The following is a 13369-nucleotide window of genomic DNA, read 5'->3' as shown; positions in this document are numbered from 1 at the left end:
CGATTAAAGACTTTTCTCAACTCTTTATTTTATGCGGGTTAATTATGACGTCGAGACTATAAGATATAAAAATATTAGTAACATTTAAACTCCCTTATTCGTTTGTGCAAACTCGAAGTGCAACTTATATAATCGTTGCATTACTTAATATTTTAACGGAACCATATCCGGTTTGAGTGATTTTATTGCCTCAATAAGTACAAGTGCTTTCTACATAGAGAATATACATTGTATATGACTATATATTATCTGATAGCTTCGTTGTGTTATTGTGTATGACACCTTAAGATGGTGGACACATAGGTGTGATTCTTTGTTTTAAATATGTCCGTTTGAATACCATTCTTCAAGCTACCGTAAAACTCATGTTGAATCCGTTCCTTGTTCAAAAATGTAATATATCCTAATTAATAATGTAACATGATGTACAATTGAAAAGACTATTAAATTGATGGCAATGCTATACCTTTTTATGTGTAAAAAAAATCTGTAAAATATTCTCCATGTTTCTCATGTCATCAAGATCGTTAAATCCAGGGTCTTTTCTTGATGTGATGATATGTCGTCTAATCGATATTATTATTCCATATGTAGTACCAAATAACGAACGAAAATACGAATAACGACTGTGGGAACTGTTCATTATGACAAATTCGAGGAAATGAACAGACGCATTACTATGTAAAAAGTGAAACATTCCAAGGTAAGATATGAAGGTAACATCGAATCTGCGGAATCGACAGCGCCCGTGACCGATAGTTCGATGACTCAGCGTGACATCAAGACACGTGTCCCGCAGCAAGGCCGACTGACTGAAGTAAGTTGAGGTTATATCAGACTACCTAAATATAGGGTATTGTTCTGGGTTATTAATAATTGACAAGGTGATCAAGTTTGGACGACCCCCAAAATCGTAACCTATCTAAAAGAGGGTCTTTTGACTTTCTTCTTTTGGATAAAACTACTCCAAATACAAAATCAAAGTATATACTATTTTAAACTATGTGTACATAGGCTTAAATTATTCTAAGATATATTGACGGACATAACATGGGTGTTGCCAATTGACAAAGTAAGGAAGGTGAGCGTGTTCTAGCAGGTCTTTTGAATCGCTATTGTAATGTCAAAGCGATCAACGTGTATTTTATTTATGCATCGTATACACAGTAAGCAGTATACGCTGCGGCCGCATTGAAGCCAGACAAATATAATGACAACCAATGACTATTGATCAGTAACAAAATATTAAACAACGTAAAATTGAGTAACATTTAAAATATATAACGATGTAATCCTAAGGTACAGTCAATGTCAAGAGACGAGTAATCAATGGGCAAGTAGCAATAGATCTATGAAATTAAAATGACCTAAGATTGTTTGCCTTAGGTTGCATTGGGATAAAATCGTACTGATCGAATTTCTCGCTGATTCGACCACTTCTTATACGTCGTTTTCCAGTGAATAGAAAGAGTTTAATTTGGAGAACAAAATAATAAAAAGTGACTAAATCTGACCAATGAAAGCACAATTTATTGGAGAATAGTTGTCGCCTGCGGCATCGCTCGCGTTGTAGCGGTTGGTCAGTAGGTGTTAGACATAAAAGTAGCCATTTGAGTCGAAGTTCAAGTTTGCTCCTTACAAAATTTCATCAAATGCGGTTAGTGGTTTGGCCGTGAAAGATCAACAGAAAGAGTTAATTCCGCATTTATAATATTAATATGGTATATATCACTAGTGACATTATAATATCATTACAATATCAATAACTGTACGAAATATATAAATGCGGCCAGAGCGGTTGCGGCGTCTTGTGTGTACCGAGCTTTATTATTATAATGTATTCGAAGTACATATGATTCATGACATCTCTGCAGATTTTAAGGAAGCAAAATTACTCGCATCATAAAATAAATAACTCCGATTTGCAAAACTGTGCCATCGCCTTAGCACCATTGATTTTTGTGTTTTTTTTTTGTTTCGTGAACACAAATGTTTTTTTTTTTCAAAGAAAATTTCGTATGAAAACGAAAACGCACGTGTGAGATGAAAATCCACGGGTTCAATCAACACGTATTGGAGCAGCATATAATACACATCCACTCACAAGGAGATGAAAAGACCCAACATTGAGGAATTTACTCGAGTGAAAAAAACTCACCACGTACAAAAATTTCTCTAATTCTTAAACAAGAATTTGAAATGTTTTTTTTGCTCAATTCTCAAGTTAAACGTTTTATTGTTACGAAAATATAATATGAGCTAATCGAAAACGTGACAGCGATTATGTTACGATGATATTTAAGCGGTAAGTTTTATTTAACTTCAAGCGTAAATTGGCACTATCTTACTAAATCAGGAAAGACTTGCAATTCTATTCATTTTATTAAATACCGTATAAGACATGAAGAAAACTTGTAATCTTTTATTTTATTATTTTTTAAATTATTTATTTGTAATATTCATATTACTAACTAACATAACTTTGTATATTTAATTTTGGAAAAGAGTAGTTGAATTTCGGTTTTTCTCAGAAGAATCTACATTCCTAACCTGTGGTAGTAACTGGTGGTAACTCCACTTAATATAGGTCAGTAAAATGACGATTCAATATAACTTGTAAAGTTCTACACGAATAAAATATATTCTGATTTTGATTTTCATTTTCAATGTCACTTATGTACGATAGTATTAAAAAATTAAGAATAAAAAAAAAAATGACTTAAAGGCTACGGATAATTGTTATCGACTTGTTAATTTTTATTATTCAAATAAATAAGTGTATAAGAAGTGAACGTGGCAAAAGTCTGGTTATAAAATATGCTCATATATATAATTAATAAAGTTATATCGGACAGAAATCCAAGGCGAGCTGGTCCGACTCCGAACCCCACATGATTGTTGCTATATCGTTTAAAAGGTGAAACGGTGACTTATGTTTATTATAAATTAACACGGTAAAAGGAATATCAATCTTGTACGAGGTCATCTTAAGAGGATATGCTTTATATGTTTCAAATATATTGTCATACTGTAAATAACACTTGTAGTTATTGTCATAATGTTATTGACTTTTTTCAAACAAGGTTACATTTAATATAATATATTAGATATATATATGTCGATAGTATTTAAATTACTCATTTTTCTAATGATAATATATGTATGATGTTACTAACTCTTAGTTCTGAGTTCAAATCCCTAGTCGAGCATATACGCAGTTGTATTTTGTTTTTTTAAATAAATAGACACGTACTTCGAGATTTCTAATAAGAGTAGATGAAATATTGTTTCGAACAATAATGTGAATGATATTTTGACATATAGTTGGCAAATGCAGCGGCCTGCGTGCACTATCAAACGGATTATCCCATTCGAAGGTAAAATGTCAGTAGGTCGACGAAGAAAGTAGGAAAGGGCCGCAAGGTATGTAGGCGTCAAATATGATGAGTCGAGTTTACACATCTGAGCTATTTGCATAATATTCAAAACTTTCCTACCGAATTAGTTCAATATTATTTTTAGATATCGAATGACACGAATAATACAAGTTTCACAAAGTGGATTAAGAATAATCGGATTTGAATAATTTCATTAAAATACTGAAATAAGCCTTACAAGGCCGCGTGATATCGATTTCGTTACTTATTTATAATATTCTGTATTATCATACTTCCATATTCATTCTTAATATAATTATTGCAAGGGGTATTTTTCTATGCATGATTTAAAGGTAATAGTCTCTTTAATTAAATAAGTTTAAACGCAACTTATCGTGCATTAAAATTGAATAGGAACCGTAATGATTATGTAACGGTATTATTTAGATTTATGATGAAGATGATGTCCTGAACTGTGGCCAAAATCAAAGGAAACTAACAAACTACACAGGAAATGTTATTATAGTGGACTAGTGTGTGAAAACATAAGTGAACTCTCTATTCCTTCAATCTCATAATCTGATGGGTCGGCAAATCCGACAGCACCGCGAAGAGTTCAATCGCAGGACCAACAGCATTACGAGGTGTCCGAGGCACGGGAGAGGTTCCCACTTCTAACATCCAGGGTCTGGACTGCTATTGAGAATAACAACTGTGTAGCAAGAAAAACGTGCTATATGTTTATCATTATCCAATCCAAGTCCACTGCTGGACATAGACTTCTTAGGATATTAATTAGATATTTTTATTATTGTTTTGTCACCTTGTGGATATAAGTAAATATAAAATCATTATAAAATATCAAATTTTTTCATTCGATTATATCGATAAGTCGTTGCCCGTCTCTTCGTCTGTGTGAATTAAAAAAAATATTTACTTCCTGATCGCAGTGCCACCTATTGGGTCCAATTTAAATCATCTAGGCGCCCAACTGAAATATACACAAAAAATAATCCGAGACCGATCCAACTATTAAGGAGGAAATCAGTTCCAAGCACAAGTACGTGTAGGTATATGGATAATACGTCCATACCAAAACCATTGACCACCCAAAATCGATCAGCGATAAATCTGCAATGATCGGTTCAAATAAAATCAACTTTCTCGAGTACTGACGAATGACGGAGAGATTTATCGACAACTCACGAATCTCGATCGTGGAAAGTCGATTAATTATATCGACCTCGTTTAATGTTACAAAAAAAATCATGTGCGTAATTAATTGTATCAATGAAAGTGTGTATCGATTATTCGGTATCCTTTATCGAAACGAGTTTGTAACGTACTTATGTTAGTTGGTAATTTGTCAAATATTTATCCATATATTATATTCTTAACAATTTCTAATACAGCTTTAAAAATGTCAATACTATAAAACTGGATTTTAATTAATTGATAATAATTAATAAAATATCAGATTTTTATCGATTCACATCCTTATAGATAATATTGATTATGACATATATCAAAATAGGTAGGCAGACTGGACAATTGTATCGACATTGACACTAAGAAACTTTAACCACCTCTTACATCGTTAATCTAAACCAGCCTTGCAAACTAAGATATTACGTCCTTTGTGCCTGTAGTTACACTGGCTCACCCACCATTCAAACCGGAACACAGCAAAATACGGCATTTCTGTTTGGTGATAGAACTGGTGAGAGGTAATAAGCATCCTCTCACTGAACTCAAAGTCCAGTAAAATAGTTATAGTATCAATAATATTGGAAAGGTCATTGACCCTGACATTTACGATTACCCTCAAAAATATATGCAAGTAAAATATGACATTCACTTAATCGCAACGGGGTGCTATTTAATAAAATTAACTTCGTTTATCTCTGCGGAACCCATTCATTTTACGTAACCGGTATTATCCGAGACGAGTTCCTTGTACCCTTTGTTACATTTTTTTAATATGAAATGGTTACTTTCTCCTGAATAGCTTTATGTCAAATTATGTAAGTTACCGTTACGTTACTAAGAGCTAAGGTTAAACATTATGCAGTATTAAGAAACATTATTCTTTATGTATACGTAATTCACTTTGTTTGGTGTTATTGGAAAATAAAAATAAACGAATAACTTGTTTCTACCAATCTCTAGAAGACTTACGTTAACAAACAATGGATCGCATGTCCACTGAATTAGAACTTAAATGTGTCAAGACTAAGTTAAAGGCCCGTCATCGCCTAGGATGTACCGACTGCTGCGATCCTATGTTCGAGGCGATCTTTTGGTGCTTTTGGCGAGTATTTCTATACTAATATAATTGTGAAAGTAACTTTGTCTATCTGTTGCTCTTTAACCACTGAATCGAATTTGATTAAATTTAATACGAAGCAAGCTTGAACCCCAAAATAGGATATGGGTTTGATGTATACAAATTTAGCCTATTCCTTGGTTCAAACTTGCTACATAGCGAATTTCATCAAACAAATTTAGCCTTAAGGGGACTACATGAGCTAAATGCAAGTTTTATAATGCAAAAAAATATATGATCCAATGCAGTAAACGAAATGAAAAAAATATATGATAATCTTCAGGATACATGCTAAGTATTTGTTATTTTGAAAACATGATGTAATTAATTTGGTACGATAGAAAAAAATCACAAAGTCACCTCTAAAAAGATCTTTTAATCAATAATAACTATACTTATATACGTTCCATAATTCTGGTTTTTTGTCAGATTATTCTACAAGCAATATACTATTTAACCTGGGTGTCACTTTTTTAGTAAAATCAATAGATTTTTTTTAAATCCGATATTCTTATTTTCGAGCAAAATGCGTACGCATGTGTGCGTAAACGCCGTGTACAGACAATGCCGGCCGAGGCCTGATGCTATACAGACGTGTCGATCTTTTCGCCGCATCATTCATTACGTTACGAGATATTATTTTGTAATTTTAATTGTAAATTCATTGTTTCATGTTTTCTTATAATAAATTTTATTCTTTCTTGTAAATAAATATATTAAGTTAAAATAGTGTAGTAGTAATTAGGCATTTGTTTTTTTATTATATTATTTGTTATAAATTTTAATTGTGTAAATATGGGAAATAAAGTGAAACGCGTGAGGAAAACTAAAAAACGTTTATATAAATCAAGCACCGAACATACATATGAACGATATTAAAAGGTAAGAGTATTTAATTAGTAAACATATTTTTTTTTTATATAAATTATGAATATTGAAAACATCTATTAGAAAAATGTGCAATCAGTTCGCATATAATCAGATTTTTCGAGCCATTCTTAATAATTACGATAGAGTATTTGGTCAAAGGAAGGAAAACATCAATTGACTTTCATGGGAATCAAGTGACTACATTCGATCCCCATGAACTCGAAACATTTTTTTTCATTATAACTACTATGACATATTAAGATACATATTTTTTAAATACATAATTTTATAATTAATAAAAATGTAATTACTAACATATATTTATTTTTTACAGAATAAAGAAAGTCGAAAACAATAACACGGAAGCTATTTATATTGCGTAAGAGTTTAATTTTATCGATTGTTTATAATAAGAATTAAAGTTATGTATGAACTAATTTTAATAATAATAAAAAAAAGTAAAGTCGTAACAAAAAAATGTAATTGTTGTGAACCAGAGAACTAGAATATTTAGAAGTGTCATTTGTACGTAATTCATAAATTTAAATTTTTTTGTAACGTCCGCCATATTGGATTGAATATAGCAGCAATTCATGAATCGTGCATTGTCATCGAGATTAAATAAGTGTGCCAACTTTCAGCTGAAAGTGGGTGTAATATTTATTCCAAGATTCCAGGAAATATGTAATAACATTAATACATACAAGTGAAATTAAATAAAAAAAATTAAAAAAAAATTAACACTAAATGTTTTTTTTTTGTAGTACTAAATATAAATAAAAATATTTTAAGTTTAATTAAATCAGTTTTATTTTTTAATCATTTTCGAATAACAGTCAAAAGCAATATAAATAATTCTAATATCCTATCTATTTTTATGAGATTTATGATTAAACCTATTATGATTAACCTTTCATTCATCAATGATTCAACCAAATCGAATTGACAACATTTTTTTCTAGTAAATATTTAGATTATTTTTTTTTTTTTAATTGAATATATATTTTTTCTTTATGAACCAATATTAATAAAACGAACAAATACTACGCTATATGTTACCCCACGGTCACTACACTACAGATTTCAAACACTTACTATTTTATTATATAAATAGATCATTAAACTTTTATAAAATGTTAAAAATTGGTATGTTTCAATATTTAGTATAAGAACTAATTGTGGTATAATAATATAAATAATAGAAAAAAAGGTTAAAACTAACTGTCTATTTTATTGTATACAAAATATAAATAAAAATATTGTAAGTTTAATTGAATCAGTTTTATTTTATAATCATTTGTTAACTAACATCGAAAGAAATAAAAATAATTCTGTTGTCCTATCTATTTTTTATGAGATTTATGATTGATCTTACGTCGCTCGGTTTGGCGCCATCTATTAGAATATTTGGGCGTAATCTCGTTACCTCGCTTAACCCTTAGTACACGGGCTTGCCGTTTTTGTCGATTTTGTAAGTGTGTGCGTGCGATTCTCAAGGGCACTTAGCTCTTGTAGTCCTCTTAACAGACAGACAGAGTTACTTTTGCATTCATAATATTATTATAGATTATATACATTAGTTACCATGGAAACGTAAGTAAAGGGGACATTAATATATTCGTGTATACTATATCAAAAAGTATACCTCAGGTTTTGTGCCATTCCTAAGCTAGTATACTAAATTTAATAGACACTGTTTAAAAAAACATGTAAATATATAAACAATAATATACATAAGTATGATACACTAAATATAACCTATAAGTATTAGTTCAAATATTACCGATATCACGTTTTGCATCTGTGCTCGGAACGAATGTTTTTAAACCAACACCTAGACGCGTGCTGGTATGTAAACTATTTTCATTCAGTGATAAGACCTTGTCAATAATATAAGATTATTAAACGGATGTACGCGCATTAACGTACAATTATGTGCCGTTGCACTGATCATTGGTATTTTAATAAAATCCAACGTATAAGAAATTAAAGGTCACGTAGCACGCGCTCAACAAACCGCTCAGCTGGAACAGCCGAAGGGTTAGGTTTTTATAGCGAAAATTACCGAGCGAGTTGGCGAGTAAGAAAATCAATTGTTGCTTAGTAATGAAGGTGCAACACACGACGGTTAAAGGGGGAATATACTTATTCATTGAATAATTATTGCCAGTCGCAATTGTGAATCATTTTAATTTACTATAAGGTCAGTCCTGTTTTTACAAGGTAACGTGGAACACAAACCCAAGGGAGTTCGTCTAATTGGGACCAGTAATAACGGAAATTTATACATAAAAAAAAACTCAAAAATCGATGATCAAGGGCAATATAATATATTATATTTACCGGCGTTTGTTATAAGAAAATATTCTTGATCAAGTTTAGAGTTAAATCTCAATGAACACTGTCATACGTACTAAAGAATATTAAATAAATTAACTACGGAATTTCTTGTAAATTAATTTTCCGAACCGGTATACAAATCTAAGGTACTTATTATGACAAATTTTTATATACTTAATTCAATTTCGATATTTAAAGTTAAATCATTTCAAAGGCGTTTTCTCGCAATTTTATTTAAAAGTTAATCTTGATCAAAATAAATTTAAATATCTGAATATAAAATGACGAAAACCAATTAAATGATATAATTACTTTACGGTAACGATTACGATTCTTGATCTCTAACTAATAAAGCTTAATTAATGTGTTATAACATGTGATTTATGCTTTACATAACTTCGTTAAGATTTAGTATCATGGAGAAATATTTATTGGCGAGCTTTCTTTTTATTTATGTGCGAATTTTAAAAAACATCGATAATATTGAAATCAATGTTGCCATTTTTTTTCGAGAATGTTTTAAACGTATTGGAAGAATTACTAATATTCCTATTATACCTTTAATTTGAGGATGAAAATTGTGTTTCGAGTTGGTACCACAATTATTTTAATTTTCTTCTTACGATAGCCTCAGGGAAGTCGAAACTGCGCCGTGCTAAACTTCTACCTCGCTAGGTAGTACAACGTCGAGCTAATAAGACTTTATAGATTTAAGGATTTAATGCACCGTAAATTAACTATACAATGTTTTCATAGTTGCAACATTATGGGTCTTGAATGACAGAAAATTAAAAAAAGATTATTATTATCAAGCTTTACATTTTACATTACATTAGCAGCCTGTTAATTTCCCACTGTTGAGCTAAGGCCTCCTCTCCCTTTGAGGAGGTTTGGAGCATATTCCAATGCGGTTTGGTAGAATACACATGTGGCAGAATTTCGTTGAAATTAGACACATGCAGGTTTCCTCACGATGTTTTCCTTCACCGCCGAGCAAGAGATGAATTAGAAACACAAATTAAGCACATGAATATTCAGTGGTGCGTATATCAAGCGTGAGTTATTAATCGGTTTACTTTATCTCTCCAGGAGTCTTTCCAAAACGTGCTGGAATGTATCGTTAAATAATGTTATAATAACACCCATAAATGTTAATAGTTACAAATTCTCCATCCGTATTTTAATATATTTCTGTTCAAATGACACCTGGAAGACACGTGACACTGTAGGGTAAGGGATGTTTGTTGTATGCGGTTTATGGTATTAACTCTCATTTGAACTCAGACCGCAGTTATGGTAAATATATTTATTAATGCAATGTAATCATAAATGTGGTGGTAAAATAGATTTGAACGATAAAAATTTAGAACGTCTTTTTCTTATAGTTCATATCTTATCAGTGTAATCAGTTAATATATATTTTACAAACATATGTTAATCTTCTAATGAATAATGTAAATAATTCTTTTAAATTACATGTACTATAGTATACATAGCCCAAAAAAATTAAAATGTATACGATTTAAATTTTTTTTAACAAAATGTCCTTAAGAACTTATTCAATTCCACTCCATTAAATATTATTTCGAAAATAATGAAACTGTGTGTTATCTTCAACCTATTTTAACATATACATTAAGGTTTTTAAACAACATAAGAACATTTGATTGTGAAATAACACGGTTGTAGGAAGCGAATGAGTTTATCATTCGGCGTCACGCTAGTGTTGCCGTAACGAAATTACTGTCAGATTATTGTCTATGGTGATTTAATCGTTTGTTTCTTTTTATGACCCAAACACACAACACAAAAATGTCTCAATATAAAAAAAAATGTAGCGGTTGTCTCTAGTTAATAAAAATAACAATAACTATAAATTACATCTATTTATATCTAGTTAAAAAAATATTAAGGGTTTTTTAATATACATATGTAATAAGTATTTTACAGTAAAAATAAGTTGAACATAAGGTATATTGTACACTGAGATCTAATTAATCATAGAACAAAGTGTAACATATAATGAGGTATAGGCAGCAAACATCGAATTGATTTACTTGGAATTGTTGCAGCACGTCATATTTTCCAAAGAATTCTCAAGTCTGTAATTTTCCAACACATACAAGAAGTCGTGTGATTACTAAAATTGCTGTATTTATTTATAATTTCTCTGAAGACCAAGTTTTATATGTTTAAATACTAATATTAACGGGTACGTATTTTTGTTCGTATTCAATGTGTTCACGCATCGTTCATTCAATTAAGTTGAATATTTGTACAGTTGTTGTTGGCGATTACTTGAAGGTTCCTGGAATACTAACATGGACGAACATAGATAGTGCGCCTCTATTAAATAAATAATAAACTTACAAAGCATGACAGGATCTAAATAGTGCTTAGGTAATTAAATATTCCAAAAATATTATGAATGGGATTTTTCCAGTTATATTATTTTATCTATACCAATATCGTTAGTGAGAAAGATTTGTCTGTCGCCTTTTCACGACCAAAACACATCTGGTGTAAACAAGCTAGTCCAGGGAAGGACTGACTTATTTACGGCGACAAATCTCTTAAACCCGAGCAAAGCCGACAGAGACAACTAGTCATATACTATAACCCTTCAGTACCTATATCTCCTCTGTTTGTCAATCGCTTTTTTGTCGTATAAAACAGACTTAAGTATCAATACGTTAATAAAAATATACAAAAGCTGCCAATTGTACGAAATGAGTATTCTTAGTTGAAACATTTCATCAAATTTGGACCATCACTTTCAGTGTATTGGTTCAAATAAACGAATTTAGTTTTACGAAGACGTATTTATATTGTAAACATAAAAATGGATAGACGCAAATACATTACGATGTAATTGAAGAAACTACTCTTGATACGCAATTGCCGTGGACGGCTTCACCTTTACGTAAGTGCATCGCAACTGGATAAATATGCGTGAGCCCACAGTCTAACGGTTATAGAGATATTTGTTAAGAAATTTAATTGCATATGATGGTTTTACTTAAGTCACGCTGTAATTATATAACATCTTCATTCTTGTTTAATAATATATAAAATTATATATCATTTTTAAATTAAATTAGGTAGAGTTCAATATTCACCAAAGATATTTGACTTTCTATAGTGTCCGGCGCTACAGGATTCAACTCTTCGTCATGTATGCCTGTAATTACACTGGTTCACTAGCCATTTTAAAGGGAAAGCAATACATAGAATTACTGTTTGAGGGTAGGGATGACTGGTGATCTATGATGAGAGGTAATAAAACCATTGCCAATAATTTTGTAATAAGTAAGAAAATACTAGAAGCTATCGTAAAAATTTCTTGGTGGTAGGGCTTTGTGCAAGCCCGTCTGAGTAGGTACCACCACATATTCTACCGCCAAACAGAGATACTTAGTATTGTTCTGTTCCGGTTTGAAGAGATAGCATCTTAGTTCCCATGGTTAGTGGCGCATTTGCGATGTAAGGAATGGTTAAAATTTCTAACGGTTAGTGGACAAAATGTCAAAGCGTATTACACAATCCGATTAGTTTGTGACTAAATCAAGCATAAACAAATTAAATAAAGGTATTATTATAACGGTAGAAAAGCATCGAGAGTAATTATAAATGATAAGTGGATTTTGTATTTCCTTGTCACATTACCTTTAACTATAATACTGGTATCACGCAATAATGTGGTCAACCTCGTGACCGGGCTCACGTTGTCTAAAATCAACTCGGGTCATAAGAGAAACCGCTCGAGTACACGAGAAACCTTCGGAGATAGCCATGCTAACCAATTCGAAGTAACTTCAAATATTAATAAAAAAAAGTAGACCATATTTTAAAACAAACATTTATATAATCATTTGACTTAACAATCAGCTTTCTTAGTAAAATTGAGATTTTTTTTTTTTATAGTGTTTCAACTCTAAGTGGATGAAATGGGTAACTTTGTATAAATTTGTTGTATAAACTTGTTGTGAAAAATGTACTGTTATTCTGTAAGAAGTCATTTCGATTTTCATTGGTGAAGAGTTCGTAACATAACGGTCATAGATTAAAAATAAATAGGCCGATGGAGCGGACGAAACATTAAAGCGAAGGAAATTATTAATAATTATTGACGCATTTACAAATTTTTAATTATTTTGTATTAACTTTTATTGCTTTACTTTAATGTTTCGTTTGCTCCATCTGCCTTTTATTTTATAATCTAAGCTTCCGGTGATATATTTTAATACCTACATATCGTTTAAATGTCGTAATTTCTATAGTAAATTTCGCTTTTAACATTCGTTTTTTCCTTACACAATAAATCTACAAAAATTATTTACATTTATTAGTATTCTCTTTGTGGTCGACCATAATCATTTGAAGGGAACATATATGAATATATGTAACGAACATTTCTTTTTATTTTATATCCTTACTTGGTCGATGTAAATGGTTA

At 30.9% G+C, this 13369-nt stretch overlaps 1 protein-coding gene across 1 annotated transcript in view; it reads right to left on the bottom strand.

The window, feature by feature from the left end:
- LOC125071788 (putative uncharacterized protein DDB_G0282133) overlaps positions 1-13369 on the bottom strand; it is a 54207-nt gene that overhangs the window by 14882 nt on the left and 25956 nt on the right. The gene's annotated exons all lie outside the window — the stretch shown is intronic.

This window comes from Vanessa atalanta, chromosome 2 (genome assembly GCF_905147765.1).
Source record: "Vanessa atalanta chromosome 2, ilVanAtal1.2, whole genome shotgun sequence".
Classification (NCBI taxonomy): Eukaryota; Metazoa; Arthropoda; class Insecta; order Lepidoptera; family Nymphalidae; genus Vanessa; species Vanessa atalanta.
Note: the sequence above shows the minus strand (reverse complement) of the source record. Positions and strands in the feature narration are given on the sequence as shown.